At 44.4% G+C, this 21,204-nt stretch overlaps 1 pseudogene across 1 annotated transcript in view; it reads right to left on the bottom strand.

Annotated features, from left to right (window-relative positions):
* The window catches only part of LOC308151793, a 50,164-nt pseudogene that overhangs the window by 20,330 nt on the left and 8,630 nt on the right, over positions 1–21,204 (bottom strand). The window contains exons 19-58 of the transcript in view: positions 20,705–20,960; positions 20,290–20,532; positions 20,024–20,200; positions 19,769–19,914; positions 19,591–19,681; positions 19,115–19,504; positions 18,874–19,000; positions 18,666–18,784; positions 18,244–18,440; positions 17,788–17,971; positions 17,508–17,673; positions 15,833–15,957; positions 15,373–15,681; positions 15,056–15,259; positions 14,905–14,967; positions 14,521–14,754; positions 14,271–14,375; positions 14,077–14,172; positions 13,849–13,986; positions 13,443–13,462; positions 8,336–8,375; positions 6,682–6,885; positions 5,926–6,069; positions 5,383–5,539; positions 5,158–5,185; positions 4,681–4,783; positions 4,424–4,516; positions 4,227–4,290; positions 4,030–4,128; positions 3,822–3,925; positions 3,382–3,520; positions 2,630–2,748; positions 2,353–2,502; positions 2,066–2,236; positions 1,591–1,951; positions 1,468–1,526; positions 1,062–1,267; positions 850–973; positions 539–675; positions 118–373 (exon numbers count right to left, since the gene is read on the bottom strand). The product of the transcript in view is annotated as an uncharacterized misc_RNA (transcript). The remainder of the gene's footprint in view (positions 1–117; positions 374–538; positions 676–849; positions 974–1,061; positions 1,268–1,467; positions 1,527–1,590; positions 1,952–2,065; positions 2,237–2,352; positions 2,503–2,629; positions 2,749–3,381; positions 3,521–3,821; positions 3,926–4,029; positions 4,129–4,226; positions 4,291–4,423; positions 4,517–4,680; positions 4,784–5,157; positions 5,186–5,382; positions 5,540–5,925; positions 6,070–6,681; positions 6,886–8,335; positions 8,376–13,442; positions 13,463–13,848; positions 13,987–14,076; positions 14,173–14,270; positions 14,376–14,520; positions 14,755–14,904; positions 14,968–15,055; positions 15,260–15,372; positions 15,682–15,832; positions 15,958–17,507; positions 17,674–17,787; positions 17,972–18,243; positions 18,441–18,665; positions 18,785–18,873; positions 19,001–19,114; positions 19,505–19,590; positions 19,682–19,768; positions 19,915–20,023; positions 20,201–20,289; positions 20,533–20,704; positions 20,961–21,204) is intronic.

Below are 21,204 nucleotides of genomic sequence, written 5' to 3'. Positions count from 1 at the left end.
TTCTGAGTATAGGGAGCTGGGGACCGTAGCTTGATTGAAGTCAGTTAAAATATTGTTGTGTTGTTTGTGATGAGGGGGGGGGGGGTTATCAAAGGTATAAAGAATATTTAAGCTCACCGACTGGACTTGAAGCTGTAGGTCATTCTTCTCTTGAAGAAGAGAGACCATTTTCTCCTCTAGTTCCTTCCTGCGAGCTTCAGACTTGGCATACGCTTCTTTAAGCTTGAGGAATTCTTCCTTCATGTTGGCCATCTCCTTCTCATTCTCAGCAGATTTCAACAGAGGCTTGATCTTGAAGAAGAGCTTCATCCAAGGCCAATTCTTGACCCCCATGAAGGCACGAACGTTCCATTGGATCACAAGTAATGCATCCCTGCGAACAAGTTAGAGAAGATATTCAGCGAAGTTTCAAAAATACTGCACGGGACAATGATGCAAATCTTAGAAACTATCATGAATTATTATTTAGCTTTTAATAACATGCAAAAAGCAATGCCCTCTAATTTTGCAAGGTCTTATTGAAAGCTTATTTTCAGACCTTCGTTCAACAATCTTCTGATATTCAATTCTGGCCAGGAGACCTCGGGATCTGGCCTGGATTCCACTGATGATGAGAGACAGACGATCATCTCTCATCTCCTCCAGCGCTCCCAGAAGACCAGCCTTGAAGAACACCTACAGGAGATTGTATATCGAGTACATCTACATAAGTCCCTTATCAGAGAATATTGGTCAATGACTCACTTTTGGGCACATCAAAATATTACATTTTTAAATCCTTATTTCCGCAGCTTCATCAGCAGTGTATGGAATGGCAACAACAAACACAGATCCTGATGATTTGCCTACCTTAGTGTGTCCAAACTTGTACTGGTTGTGATCAATGTCCAATGAGCCAAGTAGTTTCTCTGCTCCTTTCTTGCTGTCAATGAACTGTCCGTCAGGGATGGCAGCAGGATTCAGGATACGGTATCTACGTGAAGCATTTAATAGTCAGGTATCAATACAGTATATCACAGAGGAAATGTCGGCCACAACAAGTGAACTGATGTACTGTATACCTCTGTTTGAAGTCTCCATACAAGATCCTGTTGGGGAAGCCCTTCCTGCAGATCCTGATGCCTTCCAGCACACCGTTACAGCGCAGCTGGTGCATGACCAGAGGGTTCTCCATGGCCCCAGGAGTCTTGGTCTCGTTGGGGATGAGGCAGCGCACAAAGTGGGGGTGAGTGGACCTCAGGTTGGTCATCAGCTTGTTCAGGTTCTCCTGTGGTAGCAATGAAATAGAGAATTAGACTTGATGAACTTGGATTAAACATACGACACATATTACCACCACCTTTCAGTTTGATTGTCTTTTCTACAGATGCACCTCTATCCCGTCTGCTTTACATTTAAGTTAGACTAACTTTGATACACACCCTGTACAAGACGACTGACTAACTTTGAAGACTATTTGTTACGCACCCTGTGCAAGGCTGACACCGTCTGGAAAGAGGATCCCTTCTTCTTCTTGCCTGTACTCTCTGGAAAGAAGGAAGGTCATGGGTAGTGACTCCACACAGGACAGTTGGTCTTATAGCTGTGTACACACAGTCAGTGCTGTGTTTATTATAGTTGACGCGACATTAAGCATCTTACCTGCCTCTGCCCCAGCATAGTTTTGGAAGAGTTGAGACAGCAGCTTCAGGCTGGACTTCTGGTAAAGTCCAACAACAGTCTCATTTAGAGGATCCTTGTTCTTTACCAGCCAGTTGAAAATGTTGTAATCCACAGTGCCAGCATAGTGAACCAGGGAGAAGTGGGCCTCTGGTTTCCCCTTGACAACCCTGGGCTTCTGGAAGTTGTTGGATTTTCCAAGATGGTTGTCATACAGCTTGGCTTTAAAGGTAGCATCACTGGCCTTGGGGAACATGCACTCCTCTTCAAGGATGGACATGATACCCATGGGCTGAAGGAGAGGGAAATATGAGCAGGGGATTGTAAGAACTTATTTTATCCACTGGAGTATGTTCATAGATTGATTTTTTTGTCAGCCTATATCGAGAAAAGCTTGACCTCTCACCTTTTCAATGAGATCAATGCAAGCCTGCAAGTCCATGCCGAAGTCAATGAACGTCCATTCAATGCCCTCTTTCTTGTACTCCTCTTGCTCCAGCACAAACATGTGGTGGTTGAAAAACTGTTGCAGCTTTTCATTGGTGAAGTTGATGCACATCTGTTCAAATGTGTTGTACTGCAATAGGGAATTAGAATACAATCATGAACCTTGATGATAACCTTTTTAGACATTAAACATGAGTAATGTGAAATATTATACTGTACGTTAATATAAGCTACAACAAAACTCACATCAAAGATCTCAAACCCAGCGATGTCCAGAACGCCAATGAAGTACTGGCGCGGCTGCTTGGTGTCGAGCGATTGGTTGATCCTCACCACCATCCACAGGAACATCTTCTCATACACTGACTTTGACAGTGCACCGATAGAATAGTTCACCTTTCAAGGAGAAACACAATGTTACAAAGGTTACAGACATAGCCTTTCCTTCATAACCTTGAACCATGAATGTTATTCAAGTTATTCATGTTTTTCCCGTCTTGGTCATTTGTTGCGTCGTGCTCACCTGCTGGACATTCTGCCCCTTGGTGACCCACTCGTTTCCTACTTTGACCCTGGGGTGGCAGAGACCCTTGATGAGGTCAGAAGTGTTCAGGCCCATTAGGTACGCTACTTTGTCAGCATCTGAGGAAATAACATTGACATGAAGACAATGTAACTCATCGACATACGTATCTTTGGCCAAACTGAGGTGTGTGTAGTTGTTGTGTTGTGTGAATCCCCCACCCTTTGGAACTCTCTCCCAGTGATCCGCAACGCCCCTACGCTGGACACCTTCAAATCAGCCACCTCAAAACTCATCTGTTCACCAAGGCCTTTGGCCCCTAGTTTAGTTTTGTCACTGTCGCTGTCTGTGTTTTTTTTTCTGTTCTTTTTTTACAGACTTTCTGTCAATAAATTCTGTAAAGCATCCTTGGGTTTGTGAAAGGCGCTATATAAAACCAAGATATAATTATTAATATTAATCTCTGGGGCGGCTGTGGTGCAGGAGGTAGAGCCGGTGTCTAATGATCTAATGATCGCAAGGTTGGCAAATCGGCGGTTCGAACCCCAGCTGGCCACATATCGAGGTGTCCTTGGGCAAGACACTGAACCCCAAATTGCTCCTAATGAGCGGGCCGACGCCTTGCATGGTACCTTGCCGCCATTTGGTGTGTATGAATGGGTGAATGAGAGGCCGTTGTAAAGCGCTTTGGAATAAGGCGCCATATAAGTGCAGTCCATTAACCATATTATTATTATTATTATGAATCTCACCCTCGGTGCCGTCGGCCTCCGCCTGCTCCTCACGCTGCTTCTGCTTGAACTTCATGTTGCCGTAGTGCATGATGGCTCCCACCATCTTGTAGATGCCGTTCTTCTCCTCCTGAGTGAAGCCCAGCACGTCAAACGCATCCTGAAAGAGACAAAAAGGGGATATAATATGATACATGATGCTACCAATGCATCAGTGTTTACATTGTAGGAAGGGATAGATACATGAATGTGACAACTGATTATTCCAGTATTCTTCCTCACCAGGGGAGGCTGGTGGAGGTAGAAATGAAATCGGAGGACAGGCTCTCATTGTATTGCATGAAATGGAATGAGGAACCGTATCAAACGTGCTTGATGCCATTCCTGACTCCCTTCGATGCATTACAGTGATCCCATCCTCCCGGTTTCCACCTCCAGCAGCCTCCCTGTTCTTCACTCACATCAGTGGCCATCAGTTCATCAGCATCCACGATGGAGGCCACAGTGGTCTCTCCCTGGGAGATGAAGGCGTAGTCGTAGGGGTTGTTGGTGATGAGCAGCATCTCTACCAAGCAAACACAGAGGGGTCACAACATTACCCATAATCCACTGGGATCCCAGGCCGTGTTTTACCACCCGTTAGTGTTAGTAACTTCTTTAGGTATTTACCCAGCAGCTCAGGTTTCTTCTGGGAGAGGATCTGGTAGAAGATGTGATAATCTCTCTCAGCCTTCAGCTGGAAAGTCACACGGGACTTCTCAAGCAGATCTGTAATGGAAGATGTTACGTTCAGGGATAGAGTTAAACATGGTTGTGTATCAAAGAGTATTTGATGGACTTTTGAATTTGAATAACAGCTTCCTTACAAGTCTCAATGTCAGCGGAGGCTAGCTTTCCGCTGGCATGGAAATGAATTCGGATGAATTTGCCCTGAAAACGAGAACCAGTCATTAATTTTGGAGAAATTGAAAATGTTTAAGAATATGAAGACTCTTATACAACATACTGTAATATGTTTTCAATAAATCAATCCCATCATATTGGTTAGTAAACAGAGACTTACGAATCTTGAGGAGTTGTCATTCCTGATGGTCTTGGCGTTACCAAAGGCCTCCAGCGCTGGGTTAGCCTGGATGATTTGATCCTCCAGGGTACCCTTAGAATGTCACAGATACTCATGTTAGCAGCGTGAAGGGACTAGAGTAGAGTAGACACAGGGTTTCTGCTATGTCTGGTCCCCTAGAAGTAGCCATAGCATAGCTAACCCTAACCCATAATAGAACATGTTATATATATATATTACTAGGTTACTAAAGTAACCTTTTTATCACTGGTTTCCCTCTTTGGTCCTCCAGCAGCAATGCTGGCAAAGTACTGGATGACTCTCTTGGTGTTGACAGTCTTCCCGGCACCAGATTCTCCGCTGAGGGTAAAAATACAGATAATAACAGTAAAGACTCCAAATCACTGAATCGCTCCAAAACAACCTGATATCAAAATTAACTATCCACTATTTATCAGATGTTTTGGTTCACATTGAGGCAGCTTGATACACAAACTGATATTTCAATACTTTAGTATCCATGATCATGATTCATATCAGGGGAGGCTAGTGGAGGTAGAAATCGGAGGACTCAAACACACGTTTCATGCCATTCCTCATTCCATTCCATGCATTACAATGAGCCCATCCTCAGATTTCTACCTCCACCAGCCTCCCCTGATCACATGATTTATCACAGTGACAGAAATGTACCACAACAATAAAGTGCTTCATGAAAAAGAAGGAAAACTCACGTGATAAGAATGGACTGGTTCTCCCTGTCTGAAAAGAGAGAAGGCGATGGTCACATTCTTCTGTACAAGGTTTATAATGTACCATATTTGTGGATAATATTGTAATTCTTAGGTAACTAACTAATTAATGTAATTACACTTATACACAATATTATATGTTTAACCCTAGTTATTAAAGGAATATACAGTACAGTGAATGGTCACACCATTTTAGTTAGTGTTTACCTGACAGCATGTACTGGTAGGCGTTGTCAGAGATGGAGAAGATGTGGGGAGGAGCTTCACTCCTCTTCTTGCCTCTGTAGGCCAGAACCACCTGCTGGTCGTACACCGGCAGCCACTTGTAGGGGTTGACAGTCACACAGAACAGCCCGGAGTAGGTCTGCGGAAAGGAACAAACACACAAACAACATTATTTTATCTTATTCTCATGCTGCCTGTCCAGCATTCTAATCAGAATTGCTTTTATTACATCCAGTGTACAAGTACACAAGAGTAACATTGGCTTAGGTTCTTCAACATTGGCGTTGCAGCAAGATACAAAATCACAGTAATAGGATCAAATTAAAATAAATAAAGTAAGTAATAATAAAGTAGTAATAAAGTAATGGTAGTCGTACTACAGTGTGATGGGGGTGTAGTGGAACTAGTCATACTACAGTGGCATGGGGGTGTAGTTGAATGTAGATGTGATATACAGCATATGGAAAACTAATATATAGTTTGTCTTCCGGGGTCAAGGAATCAGGAATCCATGAGTGCACTCACGTAGATCATCCATGCTGCGTAGCGCTCTTTGAGGTTGAACAGCACAGCGGGCTCGTGCAAGAAGGTGAACATCGCCATGTCTTCAATTTTATCAAACTTTGGCGGGTTCTGAGGATGGACGTCCACATCCTTCACAGTCACCGTCTGCAACAGAAGGGGTCGGTGTGCTCAGTAACAGTTCTACAATCATTTTATCATAACAGGTTGCATACTTCACCTGTTTGATATATAAATATGACATTCAATCAGTTACAAAAGTTACACATATACTGTACAACCAGCTCAGTGGCCTTGCAGTTAGAGTGTCTGCCCTGAGATCGGGAGGTTGTGAGTTCGATCCCCGGCCGAGTCATACCAAAGACTATAAAAATGGTACCCGATGGATCCCTGCTTGGCACTCAGCATTAAGGGTTGGATTGGGGGTAAGACCCTGCGACATACCAGCGTCATGTCCAGGGGGGTGTACTTGTACATCAAGCCGCCTCAAGGGCCGAACCACCGGTTCTCAAGGCTACTTCTTACTTACTCAGTTACACGCTTCACAATTCATGTTTAAGTAGTTCACAATAACAATAATGTTACAGTAAAGCCAAATACTTATTTTCAAGATTTGGTAGTAGTTCTTCATAGGAGCATCATCATTCCTTTATATTGCATTTGTAAGTCAGATCCAAATATGTTTTAATAGAATCCCACGGTGTCGCTAAGGGTCCTAGTTGAGCAGTCGGAGAGGAAACAAGCTCCCGATGTACTCACCTTCCCCTTTCTAGTGTCAGCGGTGACTTTGTCCCCATCTCTGCTGGTGATAGAAGCCTTGACGTACTCCTCGTCAGCGTCCGGCACGAAGCACTCCTTCTTCATGTCGAAGGGTCGGGTCTGGTCCTCCAGACGCTCCCTGTCCGACTTCCTCAGGAACGAGGCAGCGGGACCGAACACGGCCATCTGAGCGTCTCCCATGGTTCACTGTGTCTGCACAAAGCAACTCACTCACTCTTCCCATGGTTCACTGTGTCTGCACAAACCAACTCACTCTTCTTTTTCAATTTAGAATTCAAGGAAAACTAAGAGCTGGTTTTTAGATTTTGAATTACGATAATTTCCTCAGCGTCACTGAAATAACAGGGGCCTCATTTATAGAACGTGCTTAGATCAAATTTTGATCTTACCTGTGTCGTACGTAGAAAACCACGTCAACGTAGTGATTTATACAATTTCAACGTGAGTCAATTTGATCGTGGAAACGATCGTAGCTCGACGTCGAGTATTCAACTTGCTTACGCACATTACCTACTGGTTATGCGTAGTTATTACAGGCATGTGAGCCGCACTGCCTAGTGTAATTCATGCAAGTGGCTCGTAATAAAATTAACGATGTTGTTATCAGCCGAGAAAATGAGTTTAATTCAAGATTTAAAAGGAACTGATGTTTATGATTGTATTTCAGTCTTCCTTTATATCCCTCCGTAGCTGTCTATCTCCCCTTCAACATGCCTAGTGCGTTCCACAATGGACCTTGCCCGGCCATGCGCTAAATTATACTGGATTTTCTCCGGTGTCAGGGAGTGAGCAGCCATATAAGAATAAGACCACCTGATAAGAATAAGACCATTATATTATTACAGTATAAGCAGCACTCGAGTTGAGGGGGGATGGCATCCCCCCTGAAATAAAAACAGTCAAAATCGCCCCCCTCTTTCCATGAACGTGGTATTACTGCTATTTCAAGGTGCGAGGGGGCACGCACACATGCAATGACATTTTTACCAAGTTACTGACACTGAAGTCACTGACGCTGAGGGGATGCTAAAATTGTCCTCTTATGATAAAATCCACCACCTCCCCTGATTTTCTTTTACAACTTGAGTAGAGTATAAGCATGTGTCTGGTTAGTTGTCATGATCAAACGTTACAAATGCAATTTACAGAGAAGCCACCCATCTCTGCCCTCTCCCACTTCCAGACGAACGCCTACCCTATATTATAGCACTTGTCTTAATTCAGCCGCTATAATTGAGCCGCTATCACAGGGCGTTAATACAAACCTCATTCACCTGCGTTCATTTTACCTGCGTTGGTATTTATAGAAGGAAGCACGTACGCAACTTTAAACCATCTCAGCCCGTTTTATAAATAATGCTTACGTCCGTTTAGAAAAATTTGCTTACGTGAAAGTCAAAGATGACGTTCAAGTACTTTTTTATAAATGAGGCCCCAGGACTGTTTCCCTGGTATTTGTTTATTTGTACGTTTTCTTTCCCCTTTTATTATTTTTACGGCTTTCTCTCCACTTGTTATAGTGATGCTCTGGTGTCGTTTCCAAAACGGTCTTAACCGAATTCTCCAACCAAAGAAAAGGTTAAACACAGAGTCAATAACACCCTGATATCGCTAGATATGTAAACGCACTTACCTTGTCAACCCCTATAGAGACGATAGGTGGTGTGTTGGTCCTGTGGAGATAACAGCACATGAGACAAGACATGAGACTCTCATCCCCTAGACCAGGATTCCAAAATAAAGATATGCTTCATATTTCAGTCAGTCAGAGCTGTGGAGTGGAGCTGCGAGCCATTGTCCACCCAGCCCTTTGTCTTACCTTGAGATAGAATGGTGACCTGTTGGGGATCAGACCATGTGTCCTCTTTATAAACGAAGCCCCTCTGCCAAATATGGACACACATCTCTGTGGGCAGGAATGTTATTGTGTGTGCGCGTGGCCGGGGGTGCGAGGAGGGATGGATGGATGGAGGGGGGGAGGGAGGGAGGGAGGGGGTTAATGAGTGGAGGAAAGCAGTACAGAAATCAGCAGTTCTTATCAGTGATGGAGACTCTGAGGACTCCACGTCCATGTATGGTGTCCACGTCGTGGTGTTAATCATCACTGAGATGCTCAGGAGCAGAGGAAGGCTGTGCGCCATCTTTAAATAGTTCAGTCGTCTACGGAGGAATGTTTTTGTTCTTTCTCAAAATGTACTCATGGACAGAAATTAATATTCTGTTCCTTTCACAGTTTCCAGTCTTGCTATAGAAATGCCTGTAGCATGTGTTCTATCCATGTGTTCTCTCCAGCTAGCTCATATTGTTGGGCTTAATGGTGTCTTTGCCTCCTGAAATTCAAAACTGGATTCAAATTTAGGGTGAAAGTCAGATTGTAGACTTTACTTTATTTTGCCAAGCGAAGGCAGTGGCTTATGTTCAAAAATAGATCAGTGTGTTCATCCCCGTCAAGCAAACTATGAATATGACTCTACACAGCACAGTAGCCACGCGATTATCTCAAGAAGATGATTCAGATTTTCCACATTCGTCTTACTATGACGTGTGTACCTCCAGTATACAATTCTATATATACAAGCTACTGGTATTGTTAAGAAACACAAAAGAAGGTATTGTGTTTCACTATGGCATGTTCTAGAACAATATGCCCAATATGCATGGGTCTCAATTACCCAGAAGGCTTAGGAGGAGTTAATGTGAGACATTGGTAACATATTGTGTTTGGTCATCACAGGCTGGACTTAGCGGGAGCATAAACAGCAATATCAGATGGCCAGCAGAGCAGTCTAAATAAAGAGCCTTTAGACAGAGAGATTAACCAGGCGGCAAGTGTCAACCGGACAGACGGAGGTCTGCCACAGGTGACGTGCTTTAGGTCCGCCGGGGGATCACAGTAACGACCCTCAGCGGAGGGCTCGGGAGCGCGGGGCCAGGGTGAGGCCAAGGTCACTGAGGGCCTGTTCTCCACTGCCAGCCAGCAGCCAGCAGGGAAAGCTGCTCGCTAACCTTCCCTTCGCTACGGCATTGTTGACGTGGCGTCATGTCTTCGAGGACAAAGATAACTGTGGTGACATTCCTGCTAAGGACCTCTCACTGATGGAGGGGGACAGCCCGCGAGGGGCAGGGGGATTTCGCTGTCCCACCCTGGGCTGTGTGTGTGGGACCTGGGAGGGTTCCCCTTCACATAAATACACACTCTCACTGACAGGTATATGCTCGCGACCATCAATATTTTTATGTTCCATTTAAGATGCCAGCCGGTGTGGTGTCAACGCTGAGCTGGGCAGGGTCAAGTTTGTGGCCGTTTTTCCTTTAATCATAATAACGACCTGGTGGGAATTCGGTCCCTCATCGTTTGATGGAGTGTCAAGGAGCACAAAAAACTGTGATGAAACAGTGATGAAACGATCGCCCTGCTGTTGTATCAAGCAAATACAGATACTTCTTTAGCCTGTGCTAAGTGCAATAAACAGATACTTCTTTAACCTGTGCTAAGTGCAATAAAGTGAATCAACACTTCCTTCTCAACCCCCACCAGAGCAACTACAGATCTGTCCAGAGTTTGTCTTTGGCTTCAGCGTCCTACAAGCTCAGAAGGAACCCCCTTGTGTATGTAGTGTATTTTAATTTGTATTAGTTTGCTTGCCGTGATCATATTTTATTTTATTTTATTTGTATTTTTTAATCCTTTAATAATTAGTTGGCCTGCTGTAATAATATTTGAGCTATTAATCATAAACAACATTAATCCAAAGTTAAATGAAACTTGAGCGAATATTCACAGCCTTTGAAAGGTCAACAGATAAAAGAGGAGTCAAGTGCGGGTGACAAGTGTTGAGATAATTTCCACCCTGATAGCTTCCCCAGGCCTGCAGCTGACAGCTGGCGTCAGGGTGGCAAATGCCTGGCTAAGGACCCAGAGACCCAGGGGAGGCTGGCGGAGGTAGAAATCGGAGGACAGGCTTCATTGTAATGCATGGAACGGAATGAGGAATGGTATCAAACACGCTGTGGCCATCACGTTGCGTTCTGATACCGTTCCATTCATTATAATGAGCCTGTCGTCCTCCGATTCCTACCTCCACCAGCCTCCCCTGATGACATAACACTGACCTATCACACCACACAAAGTCAAACCACGTCTGATTAAACGCCAGTATGACTAGAGAAGCTCAAACCACTGGTTTCAAATGGGGGTATAACTATAGTGTTTATATACGTCATTGGCTGTTATTAAGTTGATTTAGAGAGTGGGATAGTAGTACATTTATTTTTTTGGGCATTTAGCAGACGCCTTTATATCCAAAGCGATTTACAACAAATACATTTGACTGAGTAAGTGAATCATCTATCCACCAGTCACAGCAGGAAACAGTCATCTATGCTCAGGCCAGGGGCCATTGGCAGTCGTAATGCTAGAAGAAGGAAGTTTTTTTTTTTTAATAGTACAGTAGGCTTGTTATGGTCACCATCCCGATCATTAACTACACACATACTAAAGCTGTTCCTCTACCCTTCCATTGCCCCCACCACCAACCCCCCTTCACCACCACCACTTTAGCATTCTGTTCCTAAGTCTTGTTTGACCCAGTCAAGAGCCCCCTTCACAGCTGTCTAGACACCTTATAATCACCATGACACTTCTGTCTAACTGGCTGCCATGTTAACTACGACACCAACAATAACAACAGCAGATTAACACCGCCTTGAATTTGATAGGGCCGCCTTGGACAGTAAATACCCCCCCCCCCCCTAAGAATGAACACAGGCCACTGAAACATAAGACGAACTTAGGGCAAGTAATGCTTTCAGAAAGGGTGGGCATTTATAGGTGATTTCTTTCTTTTTTTGTCATCCATTTTCCTTTTTATTCCAATTGCCCACACATTAGATATCATGTATATCAATGTGCTGTTCCTCAGATAGGTTTCTTAGTACATTATAGTTAGCAGTGCTAGCATGTCCCATGGACACCTACAGTATAGTTAGCAACGTTAGCATGTCCCATGGATATCTACAGTATAGTTAGCAGTGCTAGCATGTTCCATGGATATCTACAGTATAGTTAGCAGTGCTAGCATGTCCCATGGATACCTACAGTATAGTTAGCAGTGGTAGCATGTTCCAGCACAGCGACACCTACAGTACAGTTAGCAGTGCAGCACCACAGGGCTAACTACAGTGTTTGTCCACTGGGGGGTTTACAGATGTCTGTAATGAGAGGAGTGACAGGGCTCATTCACACCCAGCTAGAATCTTTCCAGTGTCCTGTTCCTCTCTCCTCTCTCCCTCCTCCTCCTCCCTGTGACTCCTGCTGCTGTAATCACCAGATCAGCGCCCAGCAGCAAGACGGAGCGAGGCCTGAGGGGACGCAGAGGACGGCACCAAGACACCGCAGACGGCACCAAGACACCGCCTAGGCACACGCAGCCAACAGGTATGCACCAACCACCTCGAATTATCAGCCCGGGCTCAATACTAGTTTGAACTCGGGGCATTTTAGCTTAGACTTGTAGACTTGTAGATGTAGACTCAGTATGGACAAAGTAGAAGGCTACAAAAAGTTATTATGGTACCTAATTGAATGTGTTTTTGCACTAATTGCATGAATACGACAGCAATCAGAAACAGTGTCAACGTTTATACATTGTTAGGATGAACCGGGGGGTTGCAAAGAGTGTTGACATACGGCTATGTGCTGTGATCATCCCTGCAGTGTCTGCTTGATATAAGCCATCATACAGTAAGAGGCAATGGTGTCGACTGGTGGGGATTTACAACCATATTTAACGACCATCATTTGAAGAACGTTTCAATCAAGTTTGTAATTGTCCTCTAATTTGATAACGGCTTAGGCCAACACAGTGCTGGAAAAGTGGTTTAACTGTACTTTCACCCCAAACATCTCAAACATTTTGGTCCCCTTTTTTAATAGTTGAGATGATGATATGTGGGGACAGTAGATGCCTTGCTGCGGTGCTCCCTGTGTTAAACCCCCGGCCCTATGGAGAACTGTCTGTGTTTGAGGGGCACAGGGGAGGGGCTGGGGGAGACAGGGGAGGGGCTGGGGGAGACAGGGGAGGGAATGGAGCCCAGCTGTCAGTGGTCACGCGTGCCGTAGTTTAGGGCCTGGCTATCAGCACGGGTTTATTGCCTGACCTTGACGCCCCCTAACTCTTTAGCTTCCCTTAACTATCGTCTATTTTGAGAACAAGAGATTTCTTTTATCTCTCTCTCTATTTTGGCAGTCATCACCTCACATTTCAAACACTTAAACCCACCCGGCCCTCTTCACGAGCTGTTCCTATCTCAGTGCTTGACCCCACGACCCCTCAGATAGCCTCGTCACCACCCCCCCAACACTCTCATAGCCAGGGACGCCGACACCCTCAGTGGCCTCGTTAAGACCCTCGGTGGTGATGACCAGAGTGGCCTCGTTAAGACCCTCGTTAAGACGATCAGAGTGGCCTCGTTAAGACCACTGAGTGGTGTGATTTAGCTCATTTGAATAAACTACATTAATTAATAAACTACATTAGTTAATAAACTACATTAGTTAATAAACTACATTCGTTTAGAACCCGTTTACTGAATAATGGAAAATAAATTCCTCATCCCACAATAAATACAGAATGAATTTATTTGCATTATCAGCATTTGAAACGTGTACTGAATGTGCATAACTATATAATGATTATTGATGCTTGACGGCGAGTTGACACTAAAACCACCTCACTGACCGACAATGGACCGTTCGTTGCTAGGGAAACAAGGGCGGAGACAGAACTGTGAGACCTGCTTGAGGAGATTTTATTCCACATGATTACAGGAGATGATAGTAGATTACAGGAGGTGAACAGTGATAGTAGAGGGGAGTCTACAGCACTGCACACAGTAAGACTGCACACAGCAGACAGGGGGACTCAACAGATGGTCCTCAAACGCCTCACTCTTCATTCACTCCTCCTCTCTGCAATGACATGGAATGTTGGGGAAGAAAAGGGAGGGAAAAAGAAGAGAAGCCAGTGAGTGGCTGAGAGAAAGCCAACAGTGTTAAAGGGTCAAACACAGAAACGGCCAAAATATGTCAGCGTGTGACAGGGACAGATGCCATGGAGCACCTCTTTTAAGGTGTCTGAAACTGACCTTGGGGCCTACGTCACCACGGCTCTTGGCACGCAGCTTGTTGACCTGAGACTCAGCGATGTCGACTCTCTCCTCAGCCTCGTCCAGCTCATGCTGAATCTTGCGGGACTTGCCCAGATGAGTGTTGGCCTGTTCCTCCTGTGAGACAGAGACACAGACATTGTTACAGTTGAAGCTGAGAGACTCCAGGAAGACAGTGCCTCAGTATAGTCTCATGTCCACACGTACAGCCTCCTCTGCAGCTCTCTTGTAGGATTTCACTTTCATCTGCAGCTTGTCCACTAGGTCCTGCAGGCGGGCCATGTTCTTACGGTCCTCCTCCGTCTGTTAGAAATATCACCACAGGTTTTAACTCACCTATTATATAGTTAGCGTTGCTGTATGTAGAAAGAGACAGTCATTTCCTGTGTTGCTAAGGATACCTGGTAGGTGAGCTCCTTGATGCGGCGCTCATATTTACGCACGCCCTTCACAGACTCATTGGTTTTCTTCTGCTCTGATTCAACCTCACCCTCCAATTCCCTGACCTGGAAAACGTGCAGACAACAGTTACTTTTTGGAAATGGCCTTTCAATATGTTTTCAAGACATTAATTGCCTCCCCTGGTGTTCTACCTCCCCCAGCCTCCCCTGGTGTTCTACCTCCACCAGCCTCCCCTGGTGTGTCTCTTACCCTGGCCTCCAGCTTCTGCACCTGCTTCTTGCCCCCCTTCATGGCGATCTGTTCAGCCTCATCCAGGCGGTGCTGCAGGTCCTTGATGGTCTGCTCCATGTTCTTCTTCATGCGCTCCAGGTGAGCGCTGGTGTCCTGCTCCTTCTTCAGCTCCTCTGCCATCATGGCTGCATCAGTAATGGCCTTCTTGGCTTTCTCCTCAGCGTTTCTGCACTCCTGTACCGCCTCCTCCGCCTCAAATCAAATCAAATCAAATGTTTCACCTACATCGCATACAGCCGTAATTGTTGTATAGTGATTTTGCTTTGGGATCTTTCTCCTTGATCAACAACAGTCAACAACAATCAACAATCAACAATATAATATAATAATAATAAATCTGACCTCGGTCAGAAGCTGAGATGTGTCGCTCTCCAGCTTCTTCTTCTGGTTCAGCAGGCTGGTGTTCTATTCAGAGATGTTAAGATGTGTTATTAACAGTGTAAACCAACAGTACAAGGGATCCAAGCTGTTTTCAGTGTCTACTGTGCCTTACCTGTGTGTGCAGCAGCTGCACCCTCTCACTGATGTCCAGCAGCTCCTGCTCAGCGAGCTTGCGGCCTCTCTCGGTCTGCTCCAGCATGGTCCTCAGCTCCTCCAGCTCTGCCTGCATCAGGTTGTTGCGTCTCTCAACAATGGCAATGTTCTCCTTCAGATCGTCATTGGAACGGAGAGAGTCATCCAACTGGATTTGTGCGTCCTATGAAACAAGACGTTAACCAATTAGATACATTTAGCATTCATCTTTATGTACCGTAATAGAGATTATTTATATTCAGTTATACACCATAGGAATTTGCTCTACTTATTTACCTTCAGATGAGCATGAACAGACTTCAGCTGCTTCTGGGCCTCTGCTGCCTGTCTGTTGGACTGGCTGAGCTGGATCTCCATCTCATTGAGGTCTCCCTCCATCTTCTTCTTCAGCCTGAGGGCCTCATTCCTGCTACGACACTCTGACTCCAGAGAGCTCTGCAGGGTATCAATGGTCCTCTGCAGGTTCCTCTTGGTCTGCTCCATCTCCTCATCCTTCTCGGCTAGCTTTTGTTCAATGTCAGCCTTTATCTGGTTGAACTCAAGCTGGACTCTGAGGAGCCTTCCTTCCTCATGCTCCAGGGAAGCCTAGAGCATTAGAAGATACAAAACAGATATAGCAGATATAGCAGATGCTGCTGTGAATCCGGACATCTATATCAGGGGAGGCTGGTCGAGGCAGAAATCGGAGGACCAGCTTCCACTGATCTAAACAGAGGGTTTGGTACTGTGCTCCTACCTCTGACTCCTCTAGAGCAACCTGGATCTCTGCCTTCTCCTGCTCCATCTGTTTACGGATCTTCTCCAGCTCATGGATGGTCTTGACTCCCTCGCCAAGCTGTTCGGTCAGATCAGCAATCTCCTCTGAGAACATTAGTACAATGAAGGAATATGAACACACAGTACATCCACATTGGGCATTTAGAATGAAGGAATATGAACACACAGTACATCCACATTGGGCATTTAGAATGAAGGAATATGAACACACAGTACATCCACATTGGGCATTTAGAATGAAGGAATATGAACACACAGTACATCCACATTGGGCATTTAGAATGAAGGAATATGAACACACAGTACATCCACATTGGGCATTTAGAATGAAGGAATATGAACACACAGTACATCCACATTGGGCATTTAGAATGAAGGAATATGAACACACAGTACATCCACATTGGGCATTTAGAATGAAGGAATATGAACACACAGTACATCCACATTGGGCATTTAGAATGAAGGAATATGAACACACAGTACATCCACATTGGGCATTTAGAATGAAGGAATATGAACACACAGTACATCCACATTGGGCATTTAGAATGAAGGAATATGAACACACAGTACATCCACATTGGGCATTTAGAATGAAGGAATATGAACACACAGTACATCCACATTGGGCATTTAGAATGAAGGAATATGAACACACAGTACATCCACATTGGGCATTTAGAATGAAGGAATATGAACACACAGTACATCCACATTGGGCATTTAGAATGAAGGAATATGAACACACAGTACATCCACATTGGGCATTTAGAATGAAGGAATATGAACACACAGTACATCCACATTGGGCATTTAGAATGAAGGAATATGAACACACAGTACATCCACATTGGGCATTTAGAATGAAGGAATATGAACACACAGTACATCCACATTGGGCATTTAGAATGAAGGAATATGAACACACAGTACATCCACATTGGGCATTTAGAATGAAGGAATATGAACACACAGTACATCCACATTGGGCATTTAGAATGAAGGAATATGAACACACAGTACATCCACATTGGGCATTTAGAATGAAGGAATATGAACACACAGTACATCCACATTGGGCATTTAGAATGGAGGAATATGAACATACAGTATATCCACATTGGGCATTTACAGTGTTTTGGTTTTCACGGTCAGTCCCTGGTTTTATCATGATATGGTTATGTATGCAGCATGCATATACCCTGCAATGTTGTATTCTCTCTCTTAGGGATGTAATGATACATTCAACTCACGATTCGGTACGATTCACAATGCTGTACGGTTCTTTTCCAACATAATGAGATTGCAGACAAATTATGACTGAAAAAGTTTCTTTTATTTATTTCTCAGACAAAAACTAACTCTCTCAGACAAAATACTGTATTGTCTTAAAGAATCCCTTTTTATTTCTGAGGTAGGGTATAACTATGATGGGGTATAACTATAGCAAAGTTAAAAGTAAATTACGCCCTCTGGTGTTTAAAAAGAGTATTGCGATTCCTTTTTCATTGCCGATTGGAATCGTCACATATTTGTAGCAATAATTAACTGTCTCGCGATGCATTGTTATATCCCTACTCTCTTGTTTTTGGCAGGTACAGGTGCAGTTTGTAAACTGCCTGGAAACTCACCTTGGAGGTTCTTGTTCTCCCTCTTCAAGGACTCCAGATGATCCAGAGACTCCTCGTAGGAGTTCTTCAGCTTGAAGAGCTCCGTGCTCAGAGACCTGGCCTCCTTCTGGGAGCTCTCCAGCTCACACTGAGACTCCTCATACTTCTGCTTCCACTCTGACAGGACCTACATTCAACCATTTCAAATAGATTAAAACAAATAAAAAATAATGATATTGGCCAGGCTCTTATTGAAGTTGTCCATGCAGCTACGGTATGGTCTATGGGTTAGGCTGTTCACCTTGTCAAAGTTTCTTTGCTTCTTGTCCAGAGCGGCGGCTGCAGCATTAGACCTCTCCACGTCCACCATGAGATCTTCAATCTCATTCTGCAGTCTGTGTTTGGTCTTCTCCAGGGAGGAACACTTAGCGTTCACTGCTTCCACAGCCTCCTCAGCATCCTGCAGGCGCTGAGCCAGCTTCTTCCTGGATGGAACCAGCAGATACAGGACAATGATTTAGTGTTTTTGCTAAGTTATGGTTCATTATTGAAACCATAAGTATTCTTACGACTAATCGCTGCATGGTCAGCTATCAGACAAACTTTTTGTTCGTCTTACATTTTAGTAGAAACATAATACAAACAAAAAGCTTATCTGCTAGAAGAGAAACTCTCTCTTTGAAGAAGACTTTTCATGTTCGATGTCAGAGTTAAACATAAACATGATTAAACATAAACGATTGTCTGTATTTCTTACTTGGCCTCCTCCAGCTCCTCAGTCCTCTGGATGGCGTCAGTTTCATACTTGGTCCTCCACGTAGCCACCTCAGCATTGGCCTTGGACATGCCGCGCTGCAGCTCAGCCTTGGCCTCCTGCTCCTCCTCATACTGCTCTCTCAGCAGGTCAGAGTCATGGCGGGAAGACTGCACTGCATGGGCTAGTGCATTCTTAGCCTGGGAGAGTTCACACATCGTATCTCATTAAAGCAGGACAACGAGGTACCCAACATGAAGGCATAATTGAAACATTGTATTTTATACACTGTAGCTTTAGACGGTGTTGGATGCTGCATGAGCTAGTGCATTCTTAGCCGCGAGGGACGAGGACAGAAGGCTTTGTTTTCATGGGGATGGGATTATGATCATGGATGAGTTAATAACATATTAGCTGTGTGTTACCTTGACTTCCTCTTCCAGCTGTCTCTTCAGATCCTCCAGCTGTTGACTGGAGCAGTTCCTCCCCCTGGTCAGCTGAGAGATCAGAGATTCCTTTTCCTCCAACTGACGAGAAAACTCAACTAAAATAAATTTGAGGAAAAATCGTTAGCCTTTTAGACTTTGATCTCATCTGTTGCACTATTGACAGGCTACATTGAGTCTACCCTACCGTTCTCAGCTTGAAGCCTGGTTTTCTGAGTTGTCATGTCATGGAGGGATCTTTGGAATTCATCAGATTTGCTCTTGTATTCACTGGCTTGATCCTCTAGAGTTCTGCTCACCTTCTCCAAGGTAGCCTTCACGATAAGAAACACATATTTTCAGTTCATTTCTCAATGCCAGATAGTGGCTTGCATATACACATCATGTTGGAAATGTCAGATTGTTATGTCAAATGTTAGATTATTAACCTTTGACTTAATAAGGTGGTGCATGTTGGAGACCACATCGTCCAGCTCCAGCCTGAGCTCACTCTTCTCCTTCTCCATCTTCTGCTTGACTCTCTGCAGGTTGTCTATCTGCTCCCCCAGGTCAGCCACACTGTCGGCTTGTTTCTTCCTGAGTGTGGCAGCGGTGGCCTCGTGCTGCAGAGTGGCCTCTTCAAGGTCTCTGCGGAGTTTCAGGAACTCAGCTTCCCTCTTCTTGTTCATCTCAATCTGGACAGAGGTCGCTCCGCCAGCCTCCTCCAGCCTCTCACTGATCTCCTCCAGCTCTCTGGCCAAGTCCGCTCTCTGCTTCTCCACCTTGGCTCTTGCTGCTCTCTCTGCCTCAAGCTCCTCTTCCAGCTCTTCAATGCGAGCCTAAGAGAGGGAGTAAAGTTATTTATACAAATCAATTCCTTGTTTTATCATGTTTGTTATTACATGATGTTATTGATGATAATTACCTGCATCTCCTTCAGTTTCTTTTGAAGCTGAAGGCTAGCGGCTTGTTCATCCTCTATTTTACTGGTAAGCTGGCTGACCTCGAAGTCCTTCCTGTGGTCAAAAGGTGTATTTTGAGCAAACAACAAAAACACAAAGCCATGAATGGTTGAAACTGAAAGAAAAAAAACATTTACTGACTTTTTAAGGCGCTCCTCTAACTGCTGCTTGTCATTCTCCAGATCCATCAGACTCTCCTGGGTTAACTTCAGGTCTCCCTCCAGCTTCCGCTTGGCTCTCTCAAGGTCCATTCGAACCTTCTTCTCTTGTTCCAGAGAGCCTTCAAGCTGGGGAACATCACAACAGATAACTAGGCTGCAATTTCTGATCGCTACATTAGAACTGTATTTTTATGCTTTACTCCTTACAGGAACACATTGGAAACAGGCTTCTTACATCATCAACTTGCTGCTCCAGCTTGGCCTTGGCCTTGGTCAGAGTGTTGACTTTGTCTTCTTCACTCTGCAGGTCATCCAGTGTTTGCTGATGAGCTTCCTGTAAGGCTTTCTTCTCCTTGGTCAGCCTGGCAATGATTTCGTCCAGAGCTGCCATCTCCTCAGTCATGTTTTTCACCTGTAAACAGACAGGGAAAGTTGAGAACATGACTGCATTGATAATAATGTGTTTTCGTTGAAAGAATCTGAATACAGGTGAATATGTACCATGTTCTCAGTGGCATGCTTCTCCTTCTCCACTTTAGCCAGAGTGAGCTCCAGATCATCAATGTCCTTCTTCAGCTCAGAACACTCATCCTCCAGCTTCCTCCTCTTAGCTGTCAGTTCAGCGTTCATCTCCTCCTCATCCTCCAGCCTCTCAGTCAGCTCTTTGGCTTTGGCTTCCATCTGGATCTTGTTCTTGATCAGCTCCTCACATCTCTCCTCAGCGTCACAGAGGTTATCTTGCTCCTGACATTTTGTAAATGTGAAGAAGAAAGATGAGGCAGCAGGCCTCGTTATTACCCCTGTCTAAAGCATACGAAGTCAGCTGTTGCCCCTGGACTGAAAAGTTTATATTTAGTACCATATAGACAACATGATGTTTAGAAAGCAACATGATGTTTAGGTCTTTTAAGCTCACCGACTGGACTTGAAGCTGTAGGTCATTCTTCTCTTGAAGAAGAGAGACCATTTTCTCCTCCACGTCCTTCCTGCGAGTTTCAGACTTGGCATATGTTTCTTTAAGCTTGAGGAATTCTTCCTTCATGTTGGCCATCTCCTTCTCAATCGCAGCAGATTTCAGCAGAGGCTTGATCTTGAAGAAGATCTTCATCCAGGGCCAATTCTTGACCCCCATGAAGGCACGGATGTTCCATTGGATTGACAGTATTGCATCCCTTGAAGAAAATAATCAGCAACTTTAACATGGACATATACATTTTGCATTTTAGTCATTTAGCAGATGTTTTTATCGAAAGGGACTTATTTATGGTACAGTTGTAGAAGAAAACTGCAGTGGCATATATATGAATATGAAATATATATTAATATACTAATCAAAACCTGAAATTAATCAGTTTACATGCTATAATAATTTCTATCCAATTTAGTTTTCTTTGAATAAATGTACATGAATAAGCT

This window comes from Nansenia antarctica (assembly GCF_963989245.1).
Source record: "Nansenia antarctica genome assembly, chromosome: 2".
NCBI lineage: Eukaryota > Metazoa > Chordata > Actinopteri > Argentiniformes > Microstomatidae > Nansenia > Nansenia antarctica.
The sequence above is the reverse complement of the archived record's forward strand: the minus strand, read 5'-3'. Positions and strand labels throughout refer to the sequence as shown.